The following is an 11,813-nucleotide window of genomic DNA, read 5'->3' as shown; positions in this document are numbered from 1 at the left end:
TTGTCTCAGAAAAAAAAGAAAAAGTACATAAAAGTTATAAAAGAAATTCTCTAAGCCATTATCTCAATCAGTTTTACAAATAAAAAAATGTGATAAATTTTTAATTTCTTTAACAAACAGATTAGATGAATAAACGCAACGTTTTTAAAATACAATAAATAAAAATAATTTGATTCTCAATATTTAAAATAAAATTAATAAAGAAAGACAACTGACTGAGAGCCGACACTGCAATTATTGTTAGGGTATATAAATATTTTAATATAGGTTTAAAGTATATATTTATTCCATTTAAAAACCTATTAAAATATATACATTAATAATAACTGCGGTGTCTGCTTTCAGTTGCAACATTTTTATTAATCGTTCAATAGACATGTATGATATCAATAAACACATGAATTCCCCCCTCTTCCCCCAAAAAAGTTTCTTTACTAAGATTATTAGATAAAAAAAGTTTCTTTACTGTGATCATTAGATAAAAAATTAACTATTTTGTACAATCTTTAATGCCAATAAGTCACATTCCTCACACTATTGTATTCAAAAGAGGATCGCTATAAATACTCTCGGTCATCTCCTTTTCTTTCCATCGTACAATTAAATTCAAGGGTTATAGGTTGTGCCATTGACGTTGGAGAAATCCGTTAATTCGGCCAAAATTCCTATGGTAATCGCGACTATTTGAATTCATTGTCATCATCGACACGCGCGCGCGCTTGCACGCTTTTCGCCGACTTGCAAACAAAAATTGCGCAACAGCGGCCAGTAAACAGACGTTTCAGCGTGATTTCCTGCACGCTGGAATTCCAGAGACCAGCCGTCATCCGAGCGAGTCTCGGCATGCCGTTCCTTTTCTTCCTTTTTATCGCGCGCACGCAATAAAAAGAAATTCCCAGAAACATCAACGCCTAACCGTATACTATCTCCACCTCCATTGCCCCGCTTCTCTCCCGCACCGTTCCTCTCTGCTTCGTGGATATTTGTGCGATGACGAGAGCCACTCCGTCATTAGGTGATCCATGACGGACGCTCCAATTCGCAACCGAAATTGTGCAAGCCCAACGAATGGTGTTTGTTCTACGGCGGATTACTGCGAAATCTGATGGCGCGTTGCTAACGATCACCCAAGGTTGAGGAACATTCTTTCTCGCACGACACTCGTGTATAATTTCGATAATTTCGTACGAAGCAAACGCACAGCCATTTTATTCGTTTCAGAAATTTTTGTGTTTTTTTCGTTTCATTATTATCTTGATGATAACAAAAAAATAATTGACAAGTGTCAAGGTCGTGTTTATATTCAGTGTATAAAAAAAAGTTCCAAAAAGTAATTGTTGGAATTTTGTTTTTAAATTGCATTTTAGTATGAACTCAAAACTGACTCTGTTGCGAAAAGTGGTGAGATTTTTTGTTTTTTTAATACGAAAAATGAGAAACTTGTTTATTTTTATATATAACCATAGAACTATAAAAAATGCTACGATAATTATTTATTTCATGTTAATAGAATGTTGTGCTAATTTCACAGATTCATTCACGACTCAAGTTTCTTAATCGATTTGATGTGGTTTTCATGAAATTACTTAATCTCAAAGTATTATAATTTGGCCAAATTGTGTTAAAATTGCGGAATTTTTCATTCAATTTGTTTTTCTGTTCTTCTTTCTTTGCACTTCTCACATAAAATCTACATTACTATTCTACAACTTTCTTAATTTCATAAAATGTTCATTTCCTTGTAATTTTACTTTTCCTTCTGTATTCTATTTTTTTAATTTATAGATTTACAAGCGTATTTTACTTTTTGCGATTAAAACTAGACAACGTGAAAGAATAAATTTCAAATTTGTCGAAAGATCCGTTGTTAATCTGCTAGGAATAAAAATGGTGACTCAACAATCGCACCTTGTTCTGCGTTATAATTAATGAAATGGAGTAAATGAGACACAGCATTACGTGATGAATATTTAACGGGCGATTCACGCAAACGCTGTTTCGATATAGCGAAACAGAAAAACGGCTCGCAAACATACGCGCGTTGCTGGCGTAATTAAGTTGAAACTTCAGCCATAGATCAAGGACGAGCCACATGCCGTTCCTATAATTCCATTGAAAAGAGCTCGTTTCCTCTCTGATTCTCTGTCGTGCTACACACACAATGACAATCATCATATTAGATCTAACATTGAAATAAGTTATTGAAACTTCACATAAAATGAAAATGTATCGCAATAATTAAACTATCAAAAATATTTAATCAAAATTAATTAATTAGTTCTTATAAAAATATTAACTACAACAGTAAAATATGCATATAAAAATCTATGAAATTTAAACAATACGAAAGATACAAAATAAAGAAAAAATAAATTTTTTGTAAAATTAATAAACAAAAGTTGCAAAGTAAACAATCAAATTAAAATAAGCATAAAACTAAAAAATTAAAAAATAACAAAACAAATTCAAAAAAATTTATATTATATTATGACGATGTAAAAGACTTCAAAAATTAGACAATTCTATACAAAATATCACTCAAATGTCAACGTTAATTGACAAGGGTCTTCAAGGTAAAAGAAATTTAACACCGAGAACTTTCAACACAAGGAGAACTTTTAACGAGCTTCTAATACAGGTTCACGACTATATGAAGTGATAACAGCTAATAACAACAGGTCCATTTGTACCACACAGATAAGACGGGGCACGGCGCACGATCATTCATTAGCTGGTTATCGATGTACACCTCATCGAACGCATTCACGAGGTAATACATTTACGACAAAAAAACAAAGTTACGAATTTGCACTTCATTATCATTGCCGGTGTACAGTTATAATCACAGAAATATAATACACGAATATATGGTTTCAATTTAGAAAAATGTTTTTCGATCATTGTAAATTAAGGAAAATCGTTTATATTACAGAAAAAGTTGTAATATTAAAAAGATAAAATAAGTTCTGTATAAAACTAAAAAATTAAAAAATGAAAAATAAGAGCGCAAATATGAGACGAAATTGTTTTTCAAAAAAATTAATAATGCATGTGTTTGGATAACCTCTAATTAATCATTATTAAATTATCTTCATTAATTTGTCTACATTAATTATTTTTAATTTTATAATTATCAATGAGTATTAATTTGTCATCAACTTAGTACAATGATCTCGATATTATTCTGTATTAATTCATCGTCAATTTATATAACAATTTTTAGTGAAGGGAAATGTATATATATATATATATATATATAACTGAACAATTTCCTTATTCAAATTCGATTATTGTGACATGAATGTTCGCAGGATAAGACACATTTCCTGCTGCGTCCATGAGATTCCTAGATCATAATCCGTCGCGTACATACCTGTGCATTGCGTATAAAGGAAACAATAGGCTCATGAAACAGATTACAGTAATATTCCTGTCGCTCACGATCGTTTACGAAAGAACGCCTACACGAAGTCTTTTCGTGAATGACGCAAACCGCAATCTAATAGCAATGGAAAGTAGAAACGTGCTGTGTACGTTAGGAGACAGAAATCAGAATCGTGGTAAAATATGAATTTCGAACGTTATCTAAACGCTTAGCCTGTTCCTTAGCTAGTACCAAATAAAAGGATCTAGAAACTTATCAATAAAGTACATCAAACGGACAAATTACATTGACAAGCAATTTAATAATTTGATGGTCAATCAGGCATCCTATTAGAGACATGTTAATGTGTTGAAAATTTATAAATAAGTTTATTGCGAAAAATATTTATTTGCAAATTTTCAGTATATTAACATCTCTCTAATAGAATACCTAATTGAGCATCAAATTATTAAATGGTTTGTCAATTTAATTTGTGATATTACTACCATAATTCAGTTGCGTTTCTAAACCCGAAAAATCAATTCGACGTGCAGTTTAAATAACTACACATATGTAGTATAATAAAGTCACACGGAAATTATTTAAGCATCTATGATCTTGCTTCAAACGTTATACAGACTTTAATTCTTACTTGTATATTCACGTTATAATGTCATAAAAATCATTCATTATAATTTTATATTTTCGACTTCTGCAGAAAATTAATTGGAGGTCTGTACATTACATATATATATATATATATATATATATATATATGAACTGATGTTCACGCAATTTAAGCAGTAAACTTTTATACTGCAGTAAATATTTTAATACAATCAATAAAGAGTACTCAAATAGTTTTCTACACTTGCACATGTGCGTTATTTATGACGGAAGCGTCCGAAACAGTCGTAAAAAGCCTAATGTGAATGTTTAAGACAACGAAAACTGGCGTTATTTAATTAAGAAAACCATTCGTATGTGGATGTTTCTTCCGTAGTTAAGTGAGCTGAAGAAAAGTCATAAATTTACCACGCGGACGTGTTTTCGCGCGGATATACATTCCATTCATCCTTCGGGACGTAATCTCTTGACGCGAATATATGGGATGACATTTAATGTCGCATTGGCCGAGCCTGTTGGTGTCACTAAAACGTATATTTCTGTAACTCTCCGTGAACGACGACGATAATTCTATACGGGATAATAGCGTATGAGATGAAAGACAACGTCATTACAAGGATCGTTTAAATAGCCAAGACCTATCAAAAACTTTTTATTTAGGAATTTCTGGATTAATGTAAAGATAAATATTGGGGTTCTCATAAAAAAGCATCAATAATTCTTAAATTGTCAGTGATTGAAAATAGAAAGCTTTTCAAAAACTAAACTCTAAAAGAATAAATGGAAACATATCAATAAAGTTATCCTTTTCATATTAATTTAAATTACATTTTAAATGTAAAAAAGTTTGTAATTGTGAAAATTAATCGTAAAGATACCTGAATCAGAAAACTGACAATTTGTGTTAAACTTGACACGCATTCGTTAAGAAAAAGCCCAAATTAATGCAAAAATTAACGAAACAAATGAAAGATGGCTGGTTAGAAATCTGGAATATTCTGTATATATAGCGAAGTAATTATTCGCGCAAATAAATGATGCCCATTATAATATAATAATATCTCGGAAATTAAGATTTACGTTCACGTTAAAGCGTAGGCGCTCTGGCAGCGAACGGCATTCCCGTCTTCGCGCTTCGATGCACCGGCCAACACGTTAAATTCCTGAAATGTTCCTCTCTTAATCCACTCAACTTCGAGGTAAGGACTTCAAGCGATAATATGCATAGATACATAATAGACGAGTTAAGGAGCATCGAGTGGCTTGCCGCTCAGTGCGATTGACTCGCGATCTGTAGATCCTGTTCGATCCCATCTACGCCTATATACGCGATTTTTCGCGTTTAAGAGCCGAAAATGGCTCCATCTAATGATTAAGAAAAGTCACCAGCGCCGTTCAGATTCGGCGTTAAACTGTAGGTCCAAATTATTAAATCTGAGAGTGGATAAATCTACTATTCGAAGAAATAATCAAGCTGAACCTCTGCTCCCCGAGGAGGTTATAAGTTATAAAGCTAGATCGCAAGATCAAAAATTAACGTATTGTACTATGACCCAATAAAAGGGTCGGAAAGTTATACAGGGAACTATTAGGAAGAAAGGAACAGAGGAGTTCCTAAAGATTCCGAACAGTGATTACTATTAATAGTATCACTAGTAATTTGATTAATACAACTACTAATTCGTCTCAAAGTAGGGTAAAATTGCTGATATCGTACTGGCTCTTAAATCGCACTACCTCGCTTAAAAATTCAATTATTGTATTTATATACTATTTTACGGGTTATTTAAGAATTACATGGTACTGTAATGTCACTCTGTTATACTCGTGACATGAAATACAACAAGAGTGTTATTTACATAAATAAAAAAATCGTGATAACGTTGCTATTTTTCAATGCATTTCATAGCAGAATTACAGAAAATATAAGTTAAATAGCCTAAGTCTTGACCATTTGTGATTAGAATATTATTAAAATTAAATTAATAAGATTAAAGTTTGCTTTACAATTTTTTATGGATAAAATAAATAAAAGTTTAAAAAATGTAATTTCTTAAATCGCACGATAATATAATATTTCCTACCTCGCACCACAATCTAACTTCTACTCAGAAAAAAGACTATTCTTAAATCAATACCATAATATATTCATATATAAGCAAAAATATTATAATCTTGCTTCAAAGATATCAATCTTGGTTTGATTAAATTTGTTTTGATGCAAGTATTACTTTGCACTTAATTCAAGACTTGCTCAATTAAAAATCTTATATCAATACAAATTCAATCAAATCAAAATTGATATCTTTGAAGCAAGATTATAATATTTTTGCTTATATATGAATATATTATGGTTGATTTAAGAATAGTCTTTTTTTCTGTATAAAATCGCACGTTACTCAATATTTTTCCATTTCTTACATTTTTATTCCATTCATTATTATGTAAAAATGTACATAGTAAATAAGTATTTTTTGTTTCACGTAAAAACTTCTTAAATTACTTCTTGAAATTATCATGTGTGTTTCAGAAATTATGAAAAATATATTCTTAAGTTTTTAACAGCATAATAAAATACAATTTTTTCCTTTTCATATAATTTTTAAATTTTTTACATTATCATAATGTTTTAAATGAGGAATATTGGTATAGTCCGATTTTTAGGCAACGAACGTTATTATAATAGCGCAAAAAAATTATGAAAAAATTATAAGAAAGGGAAAAGAATGCAGTTTATTGTGCTGTAAAAAACTTGATAATATTCTTCATAATTTCTGAGTTATGAGCCTTTAAGTAAAAAGTGGTGCTATTTCGGCAACCTTACCCTACATTATTATTTGATATTGGGATTACTTATTCATAATTTCATATATTGTGGAATAAACTTCTACGATTTTCAAAAACAATTTATTTACAATGTCAGAAAAATTTACAAATTAATATTTACTTTTGTTGACAAAAAGTAGTTTAATAAAAAATTTGTTTTAGAAAAGAAAACAACGTTTAGCTGCTTCAACTTAATATTTTTAGATTATCAACATAGATATAATCTCAATCAAATATAAAATTAAATTAAATCAGAATAGAATTTATTTTAAAAGAGACGCTATTTTCTCAGAAAACTTTTCTGTATCTCTGCTTTTATCTCGATATAACAGTTACTTTCAATTTTTTAAATGACAATACAATAAAGATTTTTAGAAAGCGGTAAAACCCTCTGCGCAGGTAAATACTAGAGGAAATCTCCCAAAGTGCGTGACTAAAGACATAATATTCAAGTCAGAATACACGCTGGTAGCGTGAAATAACCCTGAATGAACTCATTCAGCCCTTATCTCCACTATAAGAAAAGAAATAAATTCCTGCTTATAGAATTCCTGTTCATGCTGATGAATTTTCTGCTTGTAACGACGAATTCCAAATTTAAAAAAAAGTTTTTAAGACTCGATTTCACAATATACGGTTCTTTAAAGATTAAAGGTAACCAAGAAATTCATGAATAAATTTCATTGATGAATCTGTTGGTAACTTTTTGTTGGAACCTTTAGGTAACCATATATTGTGAAAAATGAACCTAAATGATTCAGAGATTTACAAATTCAATAAATAGAGAAAGGAGTAATAAGTCTAGTATAATAAAAATGCACAAATAAAAATTGTAAATAAGAATAATTATCTAGATGTTTTGATTTAAATGTTATTAAATCATTTTCAGTGGACAAACAATAACTTACATCTAAAATATAAATTTGTACAATCGTTGGTGAATCGTTAAAACGGTTGTCGCTCATCGAGTTAAAAATGGTCAAGATTTTTAACTACGGAATTTGAAAGTTCAATAATCAATTAAATCTCCTAGCTTATGTCTCCTAACCATTTTTTTTAATTGTCGCACCACAAAAATAGAAGAGAGAGGCAGTTATAAAATGCATTAAATATGCCCCCAGCTAATTTCTCCCGCGAAAATCGCGAGAGTTCTGGAAGAGAATTCTGAAGATGAGAGAGCCTAATCGAGAGAGAGCTAGAGCATGCCTCGACAGGTGTGGCAGTGTCCTCTCGTCGGGGCTAAGGTGAAACACGGCCCTGAATAATGCGGGCGCACGCGTTTATGCGTGGGCATGCGGTTCGTGTGCGTGGGTGCCTCTTCGGCTACCTGGCTCAGCCCCAAGGGTACTGCGAGCAATCGAGCGAGTAAAGCCGGATCCACACCAAGTAAAGACAGCGAATGAACATGAATAAATTAACTTACTTCGATGAATGTAAATGGCACTGTATCGATTAATGCAAATACGAGCAAATATTAAATTTATCGACGAATACAGTCCAATTGTTGTCGATATATTAAAAAGAACCGCCTTCGTAACAGTAAAACATATTTCGTATTTGTGTTGAAAACCATCTATTCAAGTCCTTGTTAAATTTTGTCTTGAATTTGTAACATATTCATTTAACATAATGTAATTATGCTATTTAAATAGTTTGTGTTAAATTGATATTCAACATTTCTTAGCGTCAAAATAACATAATTCACGAGTAAATGAACAAATAACATTTAAACGTGTTTTAAAACGCAAATTCTAAGATAAATGAATAAGCAATAAATAAGAAATGAAGTCTATAATGATCGAAGCTGGATCTTAAGTGCTTTCAAATTAAGTAATTCCGTGCAATTATTATACACGGAATTATGTAAAAGCATTTAAGATTTATTGCAACTTCAACCATCATAGACTTCATTTTTTACTTATTGTGTATTCATATTATACGGTCCTAATGAATGAATAAAATATGTGTTCATTTAACATATCATAAATGTTAATTTTACTGAAAAAATATATGCTTCCACGATTTGTTTACAAACTGTGTTGATACACAGTAAAAAAAAAAATGTTAATTTTATATAACATTTTTTACATGTCCCAGGAGATCCACTCTAAATTTTAAGTTAAAGTAACTCATTCGTCTTGTGTTATTTATTAACGAACTAGTAATGTTAAATAATTGACACAATACTAAAAATGTGATAACACAAGAAAAATTCTACAGATGGACGCACGATTTTTTACTATGTATTAACTTTTTAATGTTCATTTAAAAAAATAATATTTATGTTACCTTTTAACATATTCATCTTGTGTTAAATTAACACATAAATTTAGGCACCATTTAGGACAGGTGAAATGTGTTAAATTTAATATAAATTTTCCAACGGTGAAAATGTTCGTTTGTAATTGTTCATTCGCGATTGTTCGTCCTGATTGGCTAGTTGGTTTTGATCCAATATACATTAACGAACGCGTGCACGTATACCGAGATATCGTTCACGTTTTCGCGATCTTGCCTTGTAGACGCGACGTAGCGAGACCATCTGAGCGAGGCGCGATCGATCGATTGATCGATCGAGATCGCGCAGCTGAAAGGTGAAAATGAGGCGAAACATGATACTGACGAAGTTACTGGTCCGATAAGGAAGAAACGCGCGGCGACGGGAATTTATCGTCTAGGAATGCTCGCTGCGCATCTGGAACGAGGTTGAAGCATACGCGCGAAGCGCGCTTAACACGCCGATCTGCTTTGCGTACGCGCGACGAGGCGCGACGCGATCACGAGCGTTTATCGGAAATTGGCTAAACCACTTCTAGATCGGTAATCGCATGATTTCCGATTAATTTTCACAACTATCCAGGATGTTACATTTTCCGTTATCTTTAGTGTGAAAAGATGCGACATGGCGCTCACGATGCGAACTAAATCATTTTTAAATCAATAATTCAAAAATTGCCAAAAATAGTTACAGTTTATTTCTTATCTACACTGATATTGTAAGAGAAATGTTTGGTATAAATAACCATGATTTTGTTGATATGTGCATGATTCGAATCATTAATAAAAACGTTTTAATTCATAAATTGAATTATTCTTAAAATTTTATTATTCGAATCAAATTTTGATTAGAACAACGCAATTTTTTAATTAAAACATAACAAAATTTTGATAATTCATATAGCACACGCAAATTATAGTTTATCATATCAAATGTCTTTCTCAGTGCATATCTCAAGTCTTATAGATCTATATCATGTCAGAGTCGGGCAAAACTGTAATTCAATTAACAATTACAAATTGCAATAGTTTTGTATCCAACTCTGTATCATGTCTTAATAAATTTCATTTCCGTACACGAAAAGAATGATTTTGCTGAAAGATTAAAAATATTGCTGGATACAAATCTAAAAACAATTATATTGAAAAGCAAAAAATGTTAATATTCTAGTAATGTTTTAACGCGTTCGGAATCTTTTTTTAAGTAAATGTAAATTATTATCGATGATTCGTATAAAAATTAAAAATTCTAAATCCATAAATTTTCTATAGAAATATTTTACGTGCATAGCAGAAACATACGCAAGTGTGGATCTTCGTGGTCGTCGTTTTTCGATATGCAACCGACTAATTGCATATATACCCATATATGCAATTGACAGTGGTTTACGGTAAGGCGCGTAGCTGCATAAAACGTAAATTGTAATTGCGGCTAATGACAGTTTAAAATATTTTTAACATGAGCGTAATGGCCGTTTTGTCGAGGGACACGACTGGTTTCGCCACACAGCGTTTATGCCGGGGCGTAAAGATTCTGAGAAGAAAATAATGGCATTCTCCACAGGAATCTCCGTTTGCCTTCGGCCTCGGTTATGCGGCCGTGTCACGACGCAGGAATGTATTGAATTTCCAAATTTGGGAACACTCCTGCTCCACGATCCGTGCCATGGCTTCGGTCACGCGTGTATACGCATGTACGTTACAATACGCGACATACTCTCGCATCCATTCGAGCGTAACCCGCGAGAGTGTTTGCGTCGCGAAACACGCGTTCAACGCTTCGACTTAAAATAGCGCGACATATTTAACAAATAAGATATTTCTTTAAATGCATATCGAATATCAGGATATGTAGATTCGAAAATGAACACACGAATAAATCTTTCGTGATCCGTGAACAAGTTTACATCACGAAACACACAACCCTGACGTTAAATAATGCGTGTGTTGATAAAATGCGATATCTCCTTGAATACGTATTAAAGAGTCAGCTATCGAAATTTCTTTTCGAAAGAACGAAATGTAAAAAGCGTATAAAAATAGATCTCGTGTAGAAAAAACTTTCAACTTTGTATGTAATTCTATGTAAATTAAGAAAAAAACTTTAAATGTGATATAGATTTAAACAATGGAATAATCATGTTGCGCTACACTTGATACATTTAATTTTATTATACAATTTCATTTCCTTTTTGATTACGGAAAAATTGCAACGCATCGATCCAAATAAAACACCCTGCACGGAGATAAATAGACAGTTTTACAATTCTAGTAAAAATATTAAAAGTACATTACAAATATAGCAAATCCATTCAAGTGATTATCTTACAGCAAAGTAAATTTTGTCAGTATTAAGGTAAAAAATAGTCGATAAAGTAAATTCTATTAAGATGTATGATAATTAAGAAATATTTCATAAAATTTACTTTACGAAATATAAAAAGTACTTTACAGTATAGCTATGCAAGATCATTTACCAGAAAAGTAAAGTAAATTTTACATAAGGGGACCTATCCATATACAATATATAGACCTGCCAATTCCATAAAATTTTCCAGAATTCTAACGCTTATGTATGCTTTACATTATTTTCTCCGTGTACAAATGTCTATGTACATCAACACTGTTAGAAATGTAACCACGAGCTTCCTTTACATGTAAATGAAGCTGGTGGTTATGAACGAAATTAAAAGTAATGAATGATTTAACTGAAAATTAA

At 31.5% G+C, this 11,813-nt stretch overlaps 1 long non-coding RNA gene across 1 annotated transcript in view; it reads right to left on the bottom strand.

The window, feature by feature from the left end:
• Positions 1–1,509: 1,509 nt before the first annotated feature.
• LOC108760555 (uncharacterized) overlaps positions 1,510–11,813 on the bottom strand; it is a 22,438-nt gene continuing 12,134 nt past the window's right edge. The window contains exons 3-4 of the long non-coding RNA XR_001940087.1: positions 6,993–6,998; positions 1,510–1,519 (exon numbers count right to left, since the gene is read on the bottom strand). This is a non-coding gene — a long non-coding RNA (uncharacterized LOC108760555). The remainder of the gene's footprint in view (positions 1,520–6,992; positions 6,999–11,813) is intronic.

The sequence above is a fragment of the Trachymyrmex cornetzi genome, unplaced genomic scaffold (assembly GCF_001594075.2).
Source record: "Trachymyrmex cornetzi isolate Tcor2-1 unplaced genomic scaffold, Tcor1.1 scaffold108, whole genome shotgun sequence".
Taxonomy (NCBI): Eukaryota; Metazoa; Arthropoda; class Insecta; order Hymenoptera; family Formicidae; genus Trachymyrmex; species Trachymyrmex cornetzi.
This window is presented reverse-complemented; position numbering and strand designations above follow the sequence as displayed.